The sequence below is a fragment of the Neofelis nebulosa genome, chromosome 7 (genome assembly GCF_028018385.1).
Source record: "Neofelis nebulosa isolate mNeoNeb1 chromosome 7, mNeoNeb1.pri, whole genome shotgun sequence".
Taxonomy (NCBI): Eukaryota; Metazoa; Chordata; class Mammalia; order Carnivora; family Felidae; genus Neofelis; species Neofelis nebulosa.
The window spans coordinates 96385643-96406175 of record NC_080788.1 but is presented as its reverse complement, the minus strand read 5'-3'; the positions used below and the strand labels follow the sequence as shown (position 1 = coordinate 96406175).

General features: G+C 34.3%; 1 protein-coding gene across 2 annotated transcripts in view; it reads left to right on the top strand.

Annotated features, from left to right (window-relative positions):
• Positions 1–20533, top strand: part of MDGA2 (MAM domain containing glycosylphosphatidylinositol anchor 2) — an 875114-nt gene that overhangs the window by 369258 nt on the left and 485323 nt on the right. The gene's annotated exons all lie outside the window — the stretch shown is intronic.

Below are 20533 nucleotides of genomic sequence, written 5' to 3'. Positions count from 1 at the left end.
TTTTTTGTTTTGGTATTGTGAGAAATTTGGAAGACACTTCTAAGGAAGCTGTTAAAAAGACAACTACAAAAATATCTCAGTAAGATAACAATTCATATGGCAATGAGTTTATTTTAGAATGTGGAGCATGATTTCATGATGACATAATTGCAGCTGAGGAAGCATTTGTTCTGAAGAATGTGGTGCACGAGGTCACATGCACTTTCCTTACTCCTCATCATTATATTCATAGAAAACTTTGAAAAACAAATGTTTGCAGGTGTATGCATTCAGGCTTTCAGAGTCATCTGCTACAGCTTTCATAAGCTACTTTAATAGCAGGAACAGAAATTGAGACTTTCAAAGGGCACTAAAATTATAAATAATGAGCAAAGCAAAAGTTTGTAGGAGTGAAAGAAAGAGTTAGGCAGAAGGTAATATAGTTAGGCTGTGTATTCATGATGTAAAAATTTAATTCAGATTCAATACAGAATATTCAGGATGTTTTAGTCAGTAATTGCCGATTCTTATTGTCATATATTTAACCTGCCTGGTTCAAAATCTGCACTGGCAATCGATACGGACACTATGATGGAAGAGAGATCTCATTTGGTGGCAAAGCTGCATATTTTAAGTATTAGTGTTACAGGAAAAAAAAATCCATCTAACACCACTAGAGGAGAAAGTAAGGGGCAGTGTGGAGATTTTATGAACTCATCATTTTAACCTTCTCTTTTGCTCCTACCAACCATAACTCTTAATACACAAAGATGTTTGACCTTACCATTGTGACCTGAAGAACAAATAAAAATAAGCAAATGAACTTCATAGAATGAAGCAATAGATGGATAAATAGGACCATGACTAAAACTAAAACGGTAAAATATAAAATTTAATGCTACTCTGTTGGTAAAATGAAAGACAGTAAAAAGTAATCTAGAAAATATGATTATTAAACCTAATTGTTATTAAATTTTAAAAATAATTATTAAAATTAAAATTCACAATGGCTGAAACGATAAATTATAATACTTGCTTTTAACTGAAAATTGATTAAAGAATGAGATTACATTAATAAATTTGAGTTCTATACAATTTGACCTATTACGATTAGACTTCATGGAAAACAATGATTGCAAAACTATACATACAAGGACAAAAATGATAGTTATTAAAATTGGATATAGAAAAACTTATATGTCAGACCTTTGTATTTTAAAATTCGTATAGAAACAATGGACTTCAATAAAAATAATTTTGCTGAAATTTAAAAAATGATGACATTAACTCAAGAATATTATCTCACAGAAAATTTAGTGCTGTTATAATTTGATGATAGTTTTTGTATTTGTATATATAGAATAACAATTCCAAAATCAAAAAGTTGGGATCAAAATATGAATGTCCAAATCTAAAAGAAGCCACAAATTGCCAAATGAGAGGCAGTTTGTGGCAAGAGAAGACTCTTTAATCCTTCCATCATTCCCACACCAAACCCACCAAATTCAGCACCTTCTAAACTACAAATTACACTTAAAAATGCAACTTTCTATCTTTTTAAAAAGTCATCCCTGCTGTCTGCTCCCTCATCTCCATCCTTATGTTCCCTTAGTATTAGGAATTTCTTATTTTCTTCATGCATTTTGTCTGCAATGATTCACAATCTGGAGTATAATCTCTGATGTCTGGCCAATCCAAAATAATTCTGTAACAAAGAAGTAGATTATTGCCTTGTGTGTGTGTGTGTGTGTGTGTGTGTGTGTGTGTGTGTGTGTGTGTTTTCTAAGCAGTTCCATTGCTGGAGCCATTTCAGTGTTTTCTGACCCTAGGAAAAAGTTGTCTCAGTATTGTTATTTCTTCATTCCTAGAAGTAATTCAGGCATTCACAGGTGACACAGTTTCAGTTTATATCACCCGCTTGAAAAATTAACCAGGCCTCTTCTTTGTCAACAAACTGTATAAGGAAAGCTGACAGAACAGCTGGGCATCGACATCCTGGCCAAACGCTAAAGGGCATGCTGATAGCAGCTGGTCCTGAGGATGGTTTCTCTTGGCTGAGGCCATGAAGCTGGAACGACCTCCTGGCTCTCTTGGCTCATCTGAATGTGATAGGTTGGGAATGCACTGGAAGAGTGAGGTACTCCACTCTTCAGGAGATTCCTTAATCTGTTGTCTATTCCTGTTGGCAGTGAGAGTCATAAAAGTCCCCATTTCCAGAAGTGTTCAAAGGCAGCATTTTTTTCTAGATTAAAAAAAATTCTCTTCAAAAATATATCATCTGGCAATATGTAATGGCCTGAAGATATTATCGTATGCAAGGGAAATAAATAAAGGAGAGGAGGGTACAGTGCAGTAGTTAATAGTATGGCACTGGGACCAAACTACCTGGGTATGACCCTAGATCCACTGTGACTTCCCGCATGAGTGCGGGAAAGTTCCTTGACCTCTCTTTTCTCTATGCCTCAGGTGTCTTATCTGTATACAAAGGATGATGGTAAACATCATACCTATATCATAGAATCCTTTTGAGAGTTAAATGGGTATTGTATGTATGTATATATATATATATATATATATATATATATATACACACACACATACACATATATATGTAGTTGGCATGTAAATAAGCATTATATTGGTATGTAATAAAATATATGCTGGGTTTTTATTCATTGTTTTAAAGCAATTTATGATTAGACTTTAAAGTCTAGAGTTGAATATGTAAGTATGAAAATAAGTAGATTTATAAAGTGGTTCTTAGCATTCCTGTGGCCTACTTTAAATTAGACCCATTTAAATAAATTTCAATATTTTTTGTGTTTTAATACTCCACAGAGCTTTTACATTTCTGTTAATTACCTTTGCTTAGCTTGCAAGGACTAGGACTATGTTCAGACTACTTCATTTAATGAAGGTTTATTATAACATATATGAAGAGGTAAGAAAGCAGGGGGAGGCAACGATTTGTTAGTAAATCTCTAAACCTAATATTACCTCTACATGTCCATAATTTCAAGATTCAGCTACCCACTCTCTTTCTCTTTCTTCTTTTCTTTTTTCCTCCATCACTCCCTTTCTCTTTTCTTTTCTTCCTTCTTTCCTTCCTCTCTTCTCTCTCAATATTATCACATCAATAACAAATGAATTCTTAATATAGCTCTCTTATACGTGATTTAAACAATGAGATATTTACAAAATGTTCCCTGTCACTGTCCCACTCACCTCCCAGAGGTTTATGTTAAATAGTTTGATGTATCATTTTGCAGTCCTTGTTAGGTGCATTACCATAAATCTGATTGTATATGTTAATGTTTTAGTTTCATTTTTTAAATTAGGTAATGAAAAGTATTATTCGGTGGCTAGAATTTTTCACCTGTCCACGTGTCCAAATCACCAACTATAGATCCAGCTTAGTGGTTCTCAAGGTGTGGTCCCTGAAGAGAATGTGTTAGAAAGGAAAGTTCTTGTGCCCATCACATCAGAAAATCCTGTGTTGGGGCCAGTGATCTGTCTTGTCACCAGTACTCTGGGTAATCCTGATGTATCCTGAAATTTGAGAACCACTGACTTAGATCACTATTTTCACAGAGGCTGAATTATACTTTGTATGGATGCACTAAATTCTACTGTATAGATGCACTAGATACATGGAATTGCTGCTATTTTGTTTAAAATTGAATTACTTAGAGATTTTTACTATTACAAATAATAACTTAGTGAGCACTTCTGGTATTGTGTATGTGTTTATGCACGTCCTGATTACATGTCTGCCAGTGTCATTGTAGGATAGTTTCCTTTTTCAAAATGGCATTTATCCAAAGTTGAAAGTGACTTTACCTTAATTCCTTAGCACAAGTGAATCTTTAAAATTTTTGCTAATTTGATGTGAGGAAGTGAATTATACTATAGTGAAGTTTCAATTTGCATTTTCGTAATTACCAATTTGAACATTTTCCCACCCACGTATCAATCATTTGTTCATCTCCTTTGTCCGTTGATTGTTTTTATCTACCTTCTTTATTTTCTTATGGGTTAGCTGCTTGTCTTCCTACAGACCCGTAGGGACTTTTTACGTCCTATAAAAATAAATTCAGTATCTGAAAATTATGTTGCAAATTTTATCTACCAGGATGTGTCTTTTAATATTGCTTATGTGACTTTTACTTGGATAATTTTGTTTTTAAAAGATGAATCATTTTAATCTTTTCAATTTTGGCTTCTGAATTTTATACCTACTTTCATAAGATCCCTTTCATGTCCATGTATCTTACATTGTATACTTCTTTTCTAACAGCTTATATAGTTGCTAATGTATTTAATGATTTAATCATTAGGGAATGTGTTGTCCATGGTACAAAGTATTAGTCTAGTGTTTTCTCTCTTTTTTTTCTTCTTCTTTCCCTCTGCCTTAATCCAGACAGGAGAGTCAGCATTCCACCCTACAGCTTTAAAATGCTATTTTTTTATTTTTACAAAATTGAGGTATAATTGACATATAACATTATATTAGGTTCAGGTGTACAAGAGAAATAATCACCACAGTTAAGTCTAGTTAACATCTGTCACCGTACGTGGTTACAATTTTTTTCTCTCGTAATGAGAACTGTTAACATTTTAATTATTATATAGTGTGTAACATTAAAGCATTTTTAAAAGTTCTTAAAAATGCTATTTTCACCACTAATAAAATTTAATTCTTCTTTTTTTAATGTTTATTCATTTTGATAGATAGAAAGTGCATGAGCAGGAGAGAGGCAGAAAGGGAAGGGAGAGACAGAATTCCAAGCAAGCTCTGTGCTGTCAGCCAGAGCTTGACGTGGGGCTTGATCTCACAAACTTTGAGATCACAACCTGAGTGAAAATCAAGAGTCAAATGCTTAAATGACTGAGCCATTCAGATGCCCCAAAATTGAATTATTCTGTTCTACCATTCTACTTATCCCTTCTCCTACCATGCCATGCTATTTTAATTTCAATGGCTTTATATTACACTTAGCTATAGAGGAAAGCAAGTCACTCCTTTTTGTTGTGTTTCTGTATTTGCTTGGTTGGCCTCAGACATTTTTTCTTCTCTTTGATATTGGAAATGAGCTTTTTATATCCCCCACCCAAATAAATACTGGAACTTTAATTGCACTGCATTTTTCTTGCTATGGGACCGTGCAATAGAAAGTATGGAAAACTTTTACAAAGAACTTCTCAGTAAGACACTTTGAATATTTCAAACTTCTCAAACAGGAAGGCAGTTTTATTGTAATGAGTATAATGTGAAGGTCTTTGAATTTATTTTAATAAGAAACCTGGCTATTTATATTTGAAAGGCTTTTCTTCTCTTTTCAAAAACAAAACAAACCAAAGATGCAATGTGCATCAACCAAAAAAGCTCTACTTTTATACGTTGGCTTTCTGGGTAAGATTTCATTTGAATATTACTTTTCATCACTGTAATATTTTTGAAAGCGATTCCTTAAAATATGATTATGTATATCCCAAGCACCTACCTAAGAATAATTAATATTGTTTACTAGCTTATTACAGTTCATCCTAGGCATTGTTCATTTTATTGATTAAAAAAATAAGGGTAAGGCCATTCAATTTTACAATGGGATCATATTCAGTCATTTGATTGCTATATAAATGTATTCTTGACTGTCAAGACTGTTGCTGAGTTATTGATGTTTTTATCCTTGTTAATTCTGTATGCAGATTTTAAAGTGATAAATTTGCCATAATGAATATATTAGCAAGCCTTGGTAACAGGTTTTTCAGTTTTAAACCATTAGTGCTATCTGTGTGTTCTCCTTTGCAAATATTTTGTACATCTTGGTTCACATTTCCATATGTTTTTTCTTCTGATTCAGTCTCTTAAATTTCTTACAATAAAATTAATGCGTGCACGTGAACAATAGAGGTCTTAGATTGTTGGATTTATGTCCAATTAAATAGGCAGAATTGGAATCTGTTATCTAATCAGAGATCATCAAATGTTGCATCTCTTCCTTATCATGGTTTATAGAATTCCATACAATATTCTTTTATCATCTGTGATAAATCTATCTAGGCTGGATCTCTCTGCTTCATCATATAAGAGACTCTCCAACTAAAACAGCTAATATTTTTTCAATGAATATTTGGATAGGATTAGGAAAGACTTTAGTATATGTCATATTTAAAAATATATTAATCACAAATTCCATATCAATAGCTACCTTCACAGTCTGTCCTTCCTCACACATACATGCACACCTAGTGTCTTCTCTTGGATATACTCCTTTAAGTTCATTTTTACATGCGTAAATGCACTTACCACAGCTCATTTAGGAGGAAGGATTTACAGTCTTTCTGAAGGTTGATGTCATACCTTCAAATAGTTTTGTTTCTATTGATTTTTATACACAATGTGGAAACTACTTTTTGGTTCAACACTTTTCACTAAAACTGCTGATACTTTTTACTCCCAGTATATCAGCATTGACCAAAGAGTTTTTTAAGAAAACATTTAATGGATTCTCTATTTCATGAATAGAGAGTCTGTTTTGCTCCTGAGGAGATTTGAATGTGTTTATAGGTATTTCAGATTTCATCTTTTGTTTAATTCCATGGACAGTCTTTATGCTTATAAGAAACACTGATCATCCATTCCAGAAAACTGCTCAAAAAATGTTAATCTACTTAATGAAGGCTCAGGGAGGTGGAAATGTTAGCATAGATTTATCATGAAACTTGTTTTTAGAGAGTTCCCAAGGGATACTTCTGTTACTATGAGGAATGCACTGGTCAGATGGGCACTGGCATCTTTGCGAAGCTCATGGGTGACTGTCCTTGGGAGACCAGGGTTTCAGTAGGGGATGCTGCCATAGAAGTAGAATCTCTAAAATCAGCAGGATGATAGGATTCAAAAATGGCAGAGTTTGGGTTGTCACACTTAACCAACAGATTCAATGTGGATATAAATAGCATAATGAGCAGCAAGGTTGGAGTAGCAAGCATGTTGCCTTTATCTGTAGGGCTTTGTTGATGAATGATAGATTATAGTGTGTTTAGCAGTAATATATAGGGGTAGCTGACTAGAGTGGTTCTTGACTCATATAAACAGACAAACAGAGGTAACGAGGTAAGGAGGAGGTTGATTTCCACTCTACAAAAAATCACAGTCACGCAATTTCCAAATCTAAACTTGTTCACAGAGCCAACATTCATTGTTGGAAAAGGAAGCCAGATTTCTTTTTTTTTTTTTAATTTTTTTTTATTAGTTTTCTTGGAAGCCAGAATTTCTTTGAGGAAAGACCTACAAATATCACTACAAGCTCACACCAAGAATAGTAGCTGAATCCTTCCCCAAGGGGATTTGTGGCCATTTGTCATAGTAATTTACCTTGGAGAAAGAAAAATACCAAGCCTTTTTGAAGGCTCTTCAAGGTACAGAGATTGAGTTGACACAGAAATCAATGGATTTGTAATACTGACATAGAGTGGAGGTTTATGAAGCGAGATGATCAATGGGGTCCTGGCCCAGAGAAGTGGGTTTATGGTCATCTCTCCAGACTCCCAAAAGTGTAATTGGGAGGGACATACTTAGCAGCTGGCAGGATCCCCACATTTGTTACCTGACATGTGGAGTAAAGTTCAGAGTCATTATGGTAGGAAGGTGGAGTCCTGTAAAATTGCCTCTCCCAAACCAAAATATTAAATCAGAAGTAGTACTGCATCCCAGAAGAATTTTCAGAGATTAGGTACTACAGTCAAAGCTTGGACAGTAAAGGAGTGGTAGTCTCTATCATGTTCCAATTTATTTCACATACAAGATACCTAAAAAGCCAGGTAGATTATGGCAGATGATGATAGACTGTGGTAGACAATCAAATCAACACTGCTGCTGTGCTACATGTCATGTCTCCATTGGAGCAGATTTGCCAGTATACAGCTAGTCATCTGACAAATGAATGCTTTTCAATTGTCACCAAGAAGATTTTAAAGTTTCCTTTTATGTGGGATGGACAGCAATGCACATGTACTACTGTGCCCTGGGTCGGGATTCACTCTCTGACTCTCTGTAACATTATAGTGCACAGGGAACTTGATTGTCTCAGTGATCTACAGAACATTATATTGATTACATCATGTCATCTTGAACTTCCGAAAAGGAAGTAACAGGTACCATGGATGCCATAGTAAGATAGAAATGTGGCAGAAGGTAAGAAATAAAGTACCCTGAATTTTACTGGTCTGTTCAAATGGTAAAGGCTTTTGGAGTCCAATGAGGCATGCTAGGGCTATTCCATCTAAGGTTATAAAAATGTTGTTGCTTATCACAGCCATACCACGAAGAAAGAAGTCCAGTATATGGTAGGCTTTTTTGGATTTTAAAGCCTGCATATATTACACTTAGAAATATTGCTTTATTGGAAAACTTTAAAAATTCTCAGTTTTGGAGCAAGAGAGGGCTCTGCAGCAAGTCCAGTTGCAGTGAAAACTGTCTTGCTGCTCAGGCAGTGCAATCCGGAAGGCTTGCTGTTGGTTGACTATGCTGCGTGGATTCTTTGTTAGTTCCTAAGAAGAGGGTCACAGCACAAAACTTGAGATTCTGGAACTAGACTAAACTTTGTCAGGCAGAGTACTAATTGCTGTTTGCAAAGAAGCTCTTTGGTCCACAGGGAGTAGATTCCAATTGATACATGCCCCCTTGGTCAGGCAATTCTGTGACACATTCTACATGGCTCCTCGGAGGATCCCAGTAGAATGGAGCCCCAGTTACTCTCAGCAATGACAGCACAATAACAGTTTGTTGTATGGTTTTCCCTCTTTCTCTTTGTCATATTCACAATCTCCTGTTTCCCCAGGATTGGTTACAAAAAGCATACTTATTTTTGTATCTCTTATCTCAGTCTTTCTTTCCCCATGGCAATTCTATAAGACAGTACCTATTTCCTGGACTCAAACATAATGAGGAGTATATTTACACAACTAACCCTAGATTCTTCTTCCTGGTTGCTGACCTTATGTTGCTTAATTATGATTCAGAATTGTCATACTACTTTTCCTGAAGACTTGTAAAAGGAAAGCCACAAGTCATTGGTAAAGGTATGATGTTCCATCAAATTTTGTCTTAAGAGTTTTATTAACATGAATAGCATGGGTGTCGACTATATTTTCAAATTTATTCTAATATTTAAAAAAATATTTCTTCTATTTGAATTACTTCTAAGCAGTGAAAGTTTGCAAGTTAATGCACAAGGAATTGCATGTGATGGAGATTGACTGTAAATACAGACTAAGGATTTGTTTGGTTATGACAGCTTTACCTTTCATGGCCAAAATTTGATCCTCAGAGAGATCAGAAAATGATTTCTCAGACAGAATCAAAATTTTAGGTATACAAATCATGTGGAAGTTTTAACTTAGAAATCTTACTTTGAAATCTATATATTTTAATGAAAAATATTATAAGTAGAAGTGATAATATCATAATCATTACTTTATTACAACAGTTGACATAAAGTAAGTATTTTAAAATTATTAGGGCATTTCCAGGAGATAGAAGGAAATCCATACTTCCTATTAACATGTAATTAAGAATCTATTGGTTGTGTTCATGGTTAAAATGTATAATTTAAAACATGTTTATTTATTTAGTTTGAAAAAGAGAGAGAGAGAGGGCATGAGCAGGGGAGAGGCAGAGGGAGGGAGGGAGGGAGGGAGGGAGGGAGAGAGAGAGAGAGAGAGAGAGAGAGAGAGAATCCCAAGCCAACTGTGCTCTGTCAGTGTGGAGCCCCACATTGGGGTTGATCCCACAAACCATGAGATCATGACCTGAGCCAAAATCAAGAGTTGGACACTCAACTGACGGAGCCATCCAGGTGCCCCTAAAATGTATCATTTTAGGGTAGACAATTGCAGTTCTCTTAATACGGAAGTTATGAATAATTACATAGACATTGATGAATTGGATTCTGTATTTTTATTATTAGAATAATACTCCTATTGACATGTTTTCAGATATGTCTTACTTAACTGGGGCAATTTCCAAGTGGTAGATATCCCACAATAGTTTTTTCCCTTCAGATTTAAAAATTTTTTTCATAGTAGTTATTGAGCTGTCAACAAATCTAAATTCAGTAACGTTAACGTAGTATGAAGTGAATTTTTTCATGGTGGAATGTCAATTGAATTAATTGATTTAGTTTTGAGTCTATATTACATATATGCTGCCATTTTGTATATATGTATAGACAAAAAATAGGTATATATACACACATACACACTTACTACATATATGTATGTACTATATAAACAGATAAAGATAAATCCACAAAGTGTGAGTCATTTGGGCACATTCAACATGTCATAAATGATCATTTATAGTTATATCCATCCCTACTATTTATAAAAGGCAACATGAAAAATATAGTAGTTGTCTACATGTGATCCTATTGAGTGAAATTTATTCTCTGCACTTATAGCTAGGACATCAAAGATACCAATTAAATGAATTGGATTTACTTAAATTTTTAAACTCCAATCTAATGGAACATTCCTTAAATTGACTTTAAAACATCGAGGTTTCAAATTTAGGTTTAATAATTTCAATTATAATAATAGAAAGTACTACTGATCTACCTCTATGCTAAAGAATATCCTGTCAGTGGTAATTAATAATCTATATCAGTGCTGGTTGTAAACATGACATATTTATTCTGAATTAGACTCCTCATGGTCTTTTCCTGAAATGCTCAGAGATATTTCCAAAAACTCAATAAAGATTAAAAACCTTTCTGGGATCTATAAAAGTTAACTTAAACTACACCAAAGAAAGTGCTTGTAAAATGTGAGTATTTTCAGGACTGAAAAATGAGAAAACATTTATTAGGAATGACTGAATCAATTCTTTTTTGTTTGTTTGTTTGTTTGTTTGTTTTTAGGAATTATCAATCTTTTATTCTGATTTTCTCTTAGCGCCAAAGTCTTAACAAAACCTAAAAATAACATTTATTTTCCTGACAGTTTTATCTTTTTCCATCAGCAAACATTGATTTCTTCCTTTTTCTGCTTATTATGGTACATGAGGAAACATTATCCCATACAACCTGGCCTCCTCTTGTTTTCTTACTTGCTTTTGGCAGAAATCATTAAATGATGTTGGATAAGCTTGAGCAGAGCAAAATCCGTAGTTAATTAGTGTCTTTTCTGTTGGCTGTCATTGAAATTATGTATGTTAAAATTAACTTTTAGGCATCCAGGTGTGGTATAGTACCAAATCTAAGTGATCCTTTGTATTGATCCCATGTATAATTAGAACAACTGATCATTTTGAATAACTTTTCACCATGCCATCAACAAGATGGATTATAGCCAACCATTTGGCTGTGTTATATAAAATTCATGTAAACATTTTATGACATATATAAATTCTACATTGGCTAATGCCCAATATTAGCTTTAAAGGGTCCCTAATTCCAAAATTATGCAAATGCCTGAATTGCATGATTATAAATCTTATTAGATTTCTAGGGCTGCCATAACAAAGTACCACAAAGTAACTGAAACAACAGAAATGTATTGTCTCACAGTTTTGAAGGCTAGAATTCTAAAAGCAACGTGTCAGCAAGGCCATACTCTCTCTGAGATGAGATTCTGGGTAGAATCCTTCCTTGCCTGTTTTAGCTTCTGGTGGTGGCCATCGTGTTCCTGGCCTTCACTTGCATCATTCCAACCTGTGCTTCTGTCAGTGTGTGTGTGTGTGTGTGTGTGTGTGTGTGTGTGTGTGTGTGTGTTTGTCTTCCAATGATATTTTCCCTCTTCTGATAAAAACACTAATCTCATTGGATCACGGGTCCTCTCTAGTATAACCTTATCTTAACTAATCATATCTGCAACAACCCTATTTACAAATAAGGTTACATTCTGAGATACTGGGTGTTAAGAATTCCATTTATCTTTTTGGAGCACACAGTCCAACTCATAACATATATTATCTGTTCTTTTAAATGGGAGAGTTCATACCTTCACTGGACATGTTCTGGGGCTGCCGTTAAAGGGCACATCATATGTATGTGTGTATATATATATATATATATATATATATATATATATATATATGTGTGTGTGTGTATGTGTATGTGTGTGTATATATATACACACACACACACATATATATATATATATATATATATATAGAGAGAGAGAGAGAGAGAGAGAGAGAGAGAGAGAGTGTGACTGCTGTGTACCATTAATCTTGAAGAAAATTTCAGTGATTTGCCTACAGATTTTTTATTTGTTGTCCCTTCCATCCACTTGTCTGTACCTTTGCCCCTTGGTTAATTGAATAAATGGCTTATTTGTCAAATCATTTTGAAAGCCTCTCTTGGTCAAAGAGGCTTGCTTAAGTGCCATTTCTATGTGGTCCCAGAATACCTCGCCATTTCTTACTATAATAAATGTATCCTAGGATGTTGCTTTGGGGAGTGAGTGAGATTTTAGGCTCTGGAATCAAACTGCATGGTTTTAAATTGAATGCCACTCTCTCTACCTTCTAGCCATGTGAATGTAGACAATTTATTTAAACCCTCTTTCACTTACTTTCCTCATGTATAAAATGACAATGGTAGTAGTGATTATATAGTAAGCTTCTTTAAGGCTTAAATAAAATAGCAGAAGGCAAGACTTAAAAAAATCTTGAATAGTGATAATGATGATAGAAATTAAAATGGAACAATCATATTGTTTTCCACTTAGTGGATTCCTAAAAATGAAGGAATGGGTCTTGCCTTCACATTTTCTATCACCTTAGAGTGAACCTATGTTACGATTTGCCTGGGATGCTGCTAGTTTATGGCTATTGTTTTGGTACAATTATTAACGTCATCCTCTCTCAGTCCCCAAAAGTGTCTTGTTGTGGAGAATAAAATATATGGGAAAATAAACATAAAAGCTTTACACATAGAGGGTCTCAATTATTTACCAAATGAGTGAATGCAACAGGCATTTTCATTTTAGGGTAATTTTTCAATATTTTAATTAATTCCATTACCTTCAAAAAATACTAAGTTGTGTTGGCTTGTGCTTATGCCATTTACCTCTTAGAAGTAAGCATTTAAAAAAACCTTCAGATTCACTTACATAGGCACTGTTGGAAGCCATATAACTCAGTTCCTACAGGAATGCATTAAATGTTCCCTTGGTGGTCTCGAAGATTTAATGTGTGTTCTTATTTTACTATCCGGCAAGGATTTAAAGACACTCGGGAAGTGGGACTCAATAATATGAAGCCATTAAAGCCCTTCAGTCAGAGAAGATTCTAAACACTCCATGCCACTTTTGACAACGGTGTACATTTTTAATTATAGATGTTAACAGTTCAACATTGGGATCTCAGTGATGGGAGCATATTCACAAAGTATCAGATCAAAACCTGGTCATTCATTGTTGGAATTTGTTGTTTAAAATCAGAATACAAAGTTGTAATCCTATGTCTAAATAAGGTACAGATGATGAAATCTTGTTCTTACCTGAAAAGAGGGGGGGAAAACCAGTATCAAGAGAAAGTAGAACAGAGTTTGAAAAAGTATATGCCAAGACATGTTCATGTTGCCAACTAGTCATAGTTAATTTTGCTAGAAGCATTTGAAAGAATATAGCTTCTATTGTTCATGGGGGTCAAAACAGAAAGCCCAGGAGGAAAGTTAGTTACCTTATAAGCACAGGGAATTTCGATGCATGAAATAAGATGAGTGATCTAGAGGTATTTTTTTTCTCATATATCTTTGGATCCCCTTCCTGGAGACCAGTTAACTTCCTTGGCCAATATGTTGGTTAACCAAAGTGGTCTAGTATTGTGATGATATCCTCTAACATTATGTTTATCAGTCTGAATATTGCTAAGTATTCTACACCAGCTCCTAGTGATATGTTTACAGATTAAACTGAAAACTACATTTAGTTTGTTATTAGACATACACATAATCTAAGTCTATAACTGCCCTCCTAACCATTTGTCTATTTGAGACTTTTATTCCTTCTGACTGTTCTTTTGACAGTCACAATGAGTCACACACTTGGCTTATGTCTACTTAATGGGGCTATCTAGTATAATTTACCAAAAAAAGTACAAACCAGAATTTTTATTTGTTTATATGATTTTATAATGAATTTTTGTGTGTGTGTGTGTGTGAGCGCGCGTGCGGGCCCGTGTGCGTTTGTCTGTCCATGGACACACACTTCATACTTCTTGAACACATGGTTATAGTTCCTAGTGGGTTCTTATGTCATATGGTAATCACTTAGGGTTGGACAGGGAAAGTACAAACAATTCTGATTATTTAAAACTCTGAGTTTACAACTGAAGAAGTGTAATGTAGGAAATGAGTTACATTGGGGATAGAAGAGGCTGAGAAGAGGGAGAAATACTTGGCTTTTCTTTTTCTTCTGTCATTTGGTCTCATGCCAGTCTCAGTCCATTGGTTGAAACCAGTGAGAGTCTGGGTAGCATAATCTACAAGTGTTTAGTCCCTCCCAATGATACAGAATAGAGCAGAGGAAGGTTTAAAAGTTTAAAACATGGATTTGTGATCATACTGGCTACAACCAGCCCTCAAAGCAATGCAGAGAAGTACCACCTGGGAAATGCAAGCTTTCTTTCTAGGTAGTTATCCACAAAGGGGCATTTTATCTTGGTAAATAAGGCCACTCAGTTTCTAGTACTCATTTTGTAGGTTCATAAGCCTGGTTTTGTTAGTATAGTTAAAGCAGATTAGGGATGAGTATGCATTTTCTAAACTCATAAAGACTCATACATGTACAAACAATGCAAAAATCAAGTTAGGCATTTGTAATGAGAAATGCAATTACAGACCATAGCACATCGTCCCACTTGTCAATCAGTGTATATAAGCTACAGATAAAGCCAAATTACGATCAAAGGCCCATTTTTAAACTTGCAGTGGCAAATTGATTGGACATTGCTCCTTCTATCAGGTTCACTCTCCCATTAGGCAAGCCAATCAACAAGATAAACAAAAACATGTTGGTAAGCAAGGACTTTCAACTGAGGTAGCTCAGGCCATCTCATCTATTATGGAGTATAAAACCATAAGGCTTGAATCCAATAGTAAAGATTTCCTTTTTTGGACAGTTCCTGAGTAGATAATACTTGCCAGTTTGTCTTCCTAAACACTTATTTTTCCATTCCCGAGGCTGACCAATTGTTATTTTGATTGGCACATTCTTTTTTAGGTATATTAATATTAATACATTCAATCACATTATAGTCAATTCCCAGGGATGTGTTAACAATTTGCCTTCATTATGCTGACTTTGCATATCTCTATTCTGAAATGCTATGCTTAATTAATTGTAACTGCATTCTCCAAGGACAGTCTTAGTTCCTGTATTTCTAATTTCTTTAGAATGGGTGCAACTTATTGTATTAGAATCCTAAAACTCTGACAAAATTTGAATATATTTTTTTCCTTTCTGCTACAGTTGACACATGTGAAGGCTGAGTCTGGAGAAATTAAGTGACTAAGTCTAGGCCACCCAGATTTTGGGGGACAGAGACTAGATTATGAGGTGGCTGCCAGACTGCCAACTTCATACTCCTTACACTCTGCCTGTGTTTTGAAACATTTGTATTCATTCTCTCCCCTTTTCAGAAATTGCACACTTTTTAGCATGGTAGCCTGAAAATGATCTTACTTGATCATTACTTTGATCAGATTTTATTATTGGTACTCATTACAGGCATAGCCCATCGAACTTAAATTGTGAGTCCTGAAACAATAGCATCAACATCACCTGGGAACTTGTTAGAAACACAAATTCTTGGGTCCCAAACCAGATTTACTGAATAAGAAACTCCTCGGGGTGGGGCACAGTAATATGTATTTTAATAAGTCTTTGGATGATCTGATGCATTTTAAAGTTTGAAGGTCATTCATTTAGTGGATTTACATAGAATATCCCCAGAAATGCTCATATATGTTACCCAAATATCCCTTAGACTGCAGGTGTATGCAGGTCCTAGATATTTACTTACCTTGTAAGAGTCATAGGTCACTGCCTACATTTTTTTCGTTTACATAGACATAGCATTCTCCAGCAGTCAGGGACAGCCAGTCTGTTTTTGGACCAGCGCTTTCACAGAAGTCCTCCTACTCAGCACACTTACTGGTACTTTGGAGGCAATTCTCTTCCAGAGTACAGTTAATGCAGGATGTCACTTAATAGATTGTTTCAGACTACTTCCTTGGACGTAGCAGAATGTAGTGGTTCATTAGAGGCTGTAGAGAAAGATAGATTTAGGTTCTAGTTTTGACTTTGCCTCTTAAAAGGTTTATATGAAGATTAAAATGCATAATGTGTGTATAATGCCTGGCAAATGTGAGGCACTAATGTAGATGCTAATGGCATTACTCCCAGTATTACTAATACTATACAGAGTGCATATTGCTACCTAAAATTACTACTATCTTTGATATCTATGCCCACTTTTCCAGCTGAATCACAGACATATTTTTTTTCTCATGGCCCCCAATGATGCTGCCTCAAGAACCTATCCTCTTATACATTTATTATGATCGAAATAAAAATATCAATAAGATTATTTTTTAATTAGGCTTATTTTAAAATTTATGTGGAAATAAATAAGAAAGCAAAAATAACTAAACATTTTTTTAAAAAGAAAGTTAACTTGGGAGGATTTACCCTACCAAATTTTAAAACCATCTAGATAATTATGATTAAATACCATATAAATACCATGTAGAAGATAATAATTTAAATAACCTGGTATTGTTGCATGAATAGATAGGCCCATAAGCAGATAATGAAGCTCTGGGAAAGAACCATATATACTAACAAACAGTGCAAAATAAAGGTACTGTTTAAAATCGTTAGAGAAAAGATACATTACTTAATAAGTAGTTTTGGCACAAAATGCTATCTTTCTGAAAGAAAATACATTGAATCTTTACCTCAAATTTCACACTATTGGATAAAATAGGATACATGCATTCAGTGGAACTCTAGGCATCTGTGAAAGAAATGAGGAAGATATCCTTATATTACAATAGAATGATCTCTGTGGTCGAGATACATCTGTTTATCAGCCATCTATCTGCATTTATGTTTATACAAGCTTTTTGATATTTTTAGAAATAAGTAATAGAAAAAAACTAAAGGAGATTGTTACTTTTAAGAAGTATAAGGGAACAAGAATGAAGGGACAGAGATTAAGCCAGATACCTTTAAATGTGTCTTTATTTTATTTTATTTTATTTTTAATTAAATTGTTATAATTTTATAAAATTATAAATTATTTATTTTATATTTAAATAAATTAATTATGGTTATATGATTAACATAGAGTGCTGTGTTAATTTTAGGTGTACAATATAATGATTTAACAGTTCTGTACATTAGTGTTCATCACCATAAGTGTATTCTTAACCCCCTTCACCTATTTCACCCACCTGCCCCCACCTCCCCTCTGGTAACCACTAGTTTGTTCTCTATAATTAAGAGTAGGTTTTCTGGTTCATCTCTTTTTGTTTTCTTTGTTCATTTGTTTTGTTTCTTAAATTACACATATGCATGAAATCATATGGTATTTGTCTTTCTCTGACTGACTTATTTCACCTAATACACTACCCTGTAGATCCATCCATATTGTTGTAAGTGGCAAGATCTCATTCTTTTCTATGGCTGAGTAATAGTCTGTTGTGTATATATCTCTACACACCCACACACACACGTGCGCGCGCACACACACACATACACCACATCTTCATCTTCTTTATCCATTCATCTATAGGAGGGCACTTGGGTTGCTTCCATGTCTTGGCTGTTGTAAATAATGCTGCAATTAGTATTTTAATTTCGTTTCATTTCAAATTAATGTTTTAATTTTCTTTGGGTAGATACCTAGTAGTGGCATTACTGGATCATATGATAATTCTGTTTTTAATTTTTTGAGGAATTGCCATTCTGTTTTCCACAGTGGCTACACCAGCTTGCATTTCGACCAACAGTGCACGAGGGTTCCTTTTTCTCCCTTTCCTTGCCAACACTTGTAAAAATACTTGTGTTTTTTTTTATTTTTTTTAATTTTAGCCATTCTGACAGGTGTGAGATGATGCCTCATTGTGGTTTTGATTTGCGTTTCCCTGATGATTAGTGATATTAACAGTGAAGGAAACCATCAGCAAAACAAAGATAAACCACTGAATGGGAGAAGATTAATTTGCAAATGATGTATCAGATAAGGGGTTAATATCTAAAATATATAAAGAATTTATACAACTCAACCCCCAAAAAACAGTAATCCAATTAAAAATGGGCAGGGGCACCTGGGTGGCTTAGTCAGTTAATGGTCTGACACCTGATTTCAGCTCAGGTCATGATCTCACAGTTTATGAGATCCAGCCCCTAGTCGGGCTTTGTGCTGACAGCACGGAGCCTGCTTGGGGTTCTGTCTCTTTCTTCCCTGCTGGTGCACTCATGCTCTCTCTCTCTTAAAATAAATAAATAAACACTTAAAAAAAATAAAAATGAGCAGAAGATGTGAGTTGACATTTTTTTCCAAAGAAGGTTTACAGATGGTCACAAACACATGAAAAGAAGCCCAACATCACTCATCATCAGACACACGCAAATTGAAACCACAATGAGTTATCGTATGTATATTTTTTGAGTTAAGTTACATTTTGATATTAAAACCATGTATATTTATGTAACTCCAAATAAAATAGATCATTTTTAAATTCCTAAAATTTGAACACAAATGGAAACAAATTAACCAAAGTCAGTATCAAGCTGATAGAATCAGAACACAAAGATCATCTCAAGTTATTTTAAAACATGGTCTTTTGGTTATATCCTAGAGGGATATATCCTAAATGGAGGCAATGAGGGAGAAGTGCAAAACAGACTAAACTGAATTTAGTAGTTTTTCTCTTTAATTATAATATTGTTGTTGTTATTTTTGTTATTTTTGCTTTGAAGCTATTATAATGTATTGTATATATATATATGGTAACATATTGTATAATAAATTATAATATAATAGAATAGAATAGAATAGAATATATAATGTAATATAATATATATAATAAGCATGGTGTGCTGAATAATAGCCCCTAGGGACATCCAAGTTCTAATTTCTGGAACCTGTGAATGTTACTTCATATGGTAAAGGGAACTTTGCAGATGTGTGTGATTAGGTTAAGGGTCTTGGGATGGGAAATTACCCTGGATTATCTGGATGGGCTCTATGTAATCACAAGAGTCCTTAAAAGAGGAAAGCAGGAGGTCAGAAAATGTATGCAATTGACTTTGAAGATGGAGGAAGGTAGCCATAATCTAAACGAGGTAGGCAGTTGCAGGATGCTGGGAAAAGCAACAAACAAAGAGACAAACAAAACACCAAATTCTCCTCTGTAAACTTCAAAAGAATTCAGCTTTGAGATCTCATTTTTCCCCCCTCCAGAACTGTAAGATAATAAATTTGTACGCTTTTTAGCCTCCAAGTTTATGCCATTTTGTCATAGCAACAATAGGAAAGTAATACGGCAGGCTGACACTCTCAGACAATTTAAATGAAAGTTTTGTGATTTTAATTTTAGTTGGCAATATCAATATGAACTCATAATTTATTTTTCACTTTCTTAAATGTGATGTCCTAGTTAAGTCTACTGAAAAGTTCTAGAAATAATGTAGTAAAGATGCCCATAGTACCTAGATTTTGATCTCTAACTACAATTTTATAGTAAATGGAACCAGGTCTCCTTGGAAAAATGGTTGATTCCTGTCCTGGGGCAGGAAATATATAAGGTGAGCCTTAGATTTTTATTCTAGCCATAAAACAAGGAAACAATCAAAGATGACTGAGGTTTATTTCCAATGAACCCAGAAGCCAACTGGAAGAGGCTTCTACCAGCCAAATAAGAAATAATGTGAATTTTAGAATGACTGTATTCATGTCAAAGAAATAAAAATCTTTGAGTGTATAATGATACCAACACACTAAAACAACACAACCACAAAATGAAACAACTAAACTAACAAAAACATAATGGCCACATTTAGAATTTGATAAGACACACGTGCATTTTTCTGAAAATTGATAATGTTTGAGCATTTTTCTTTTATATACAAACTGTATTTGAAATTAAGGAAATACTTGTTGAAGAAAATGTCTTTTTAGAGATGTGAATTTCAGTAATACACTCTGTAAAAATTATAGGGTTCAAAAATTACCATTTTGTATCCCCTTCAAAAATAATGGATATAGGTAAGGATCATTTATGACTGCTAAAATCATTAGGTGTAATATGTTGAGGAAATTTAAAGTGGATGGCTCAGTATGACAACACCTGGACCCTCTGATCATTCTTAATCTAACTAAAAATAGGACAACCAGATATTATACTCCTCTTGCTGAGAAGTACTAGGAAGTACACAGTGCCATCCATCCATGAATTATTCTTGCTCTTTTCCAAATAAATTTAAAAATGAACTTATAAGGGCACCTGGGTGGCTCAATTGGTTAAGCATCCAA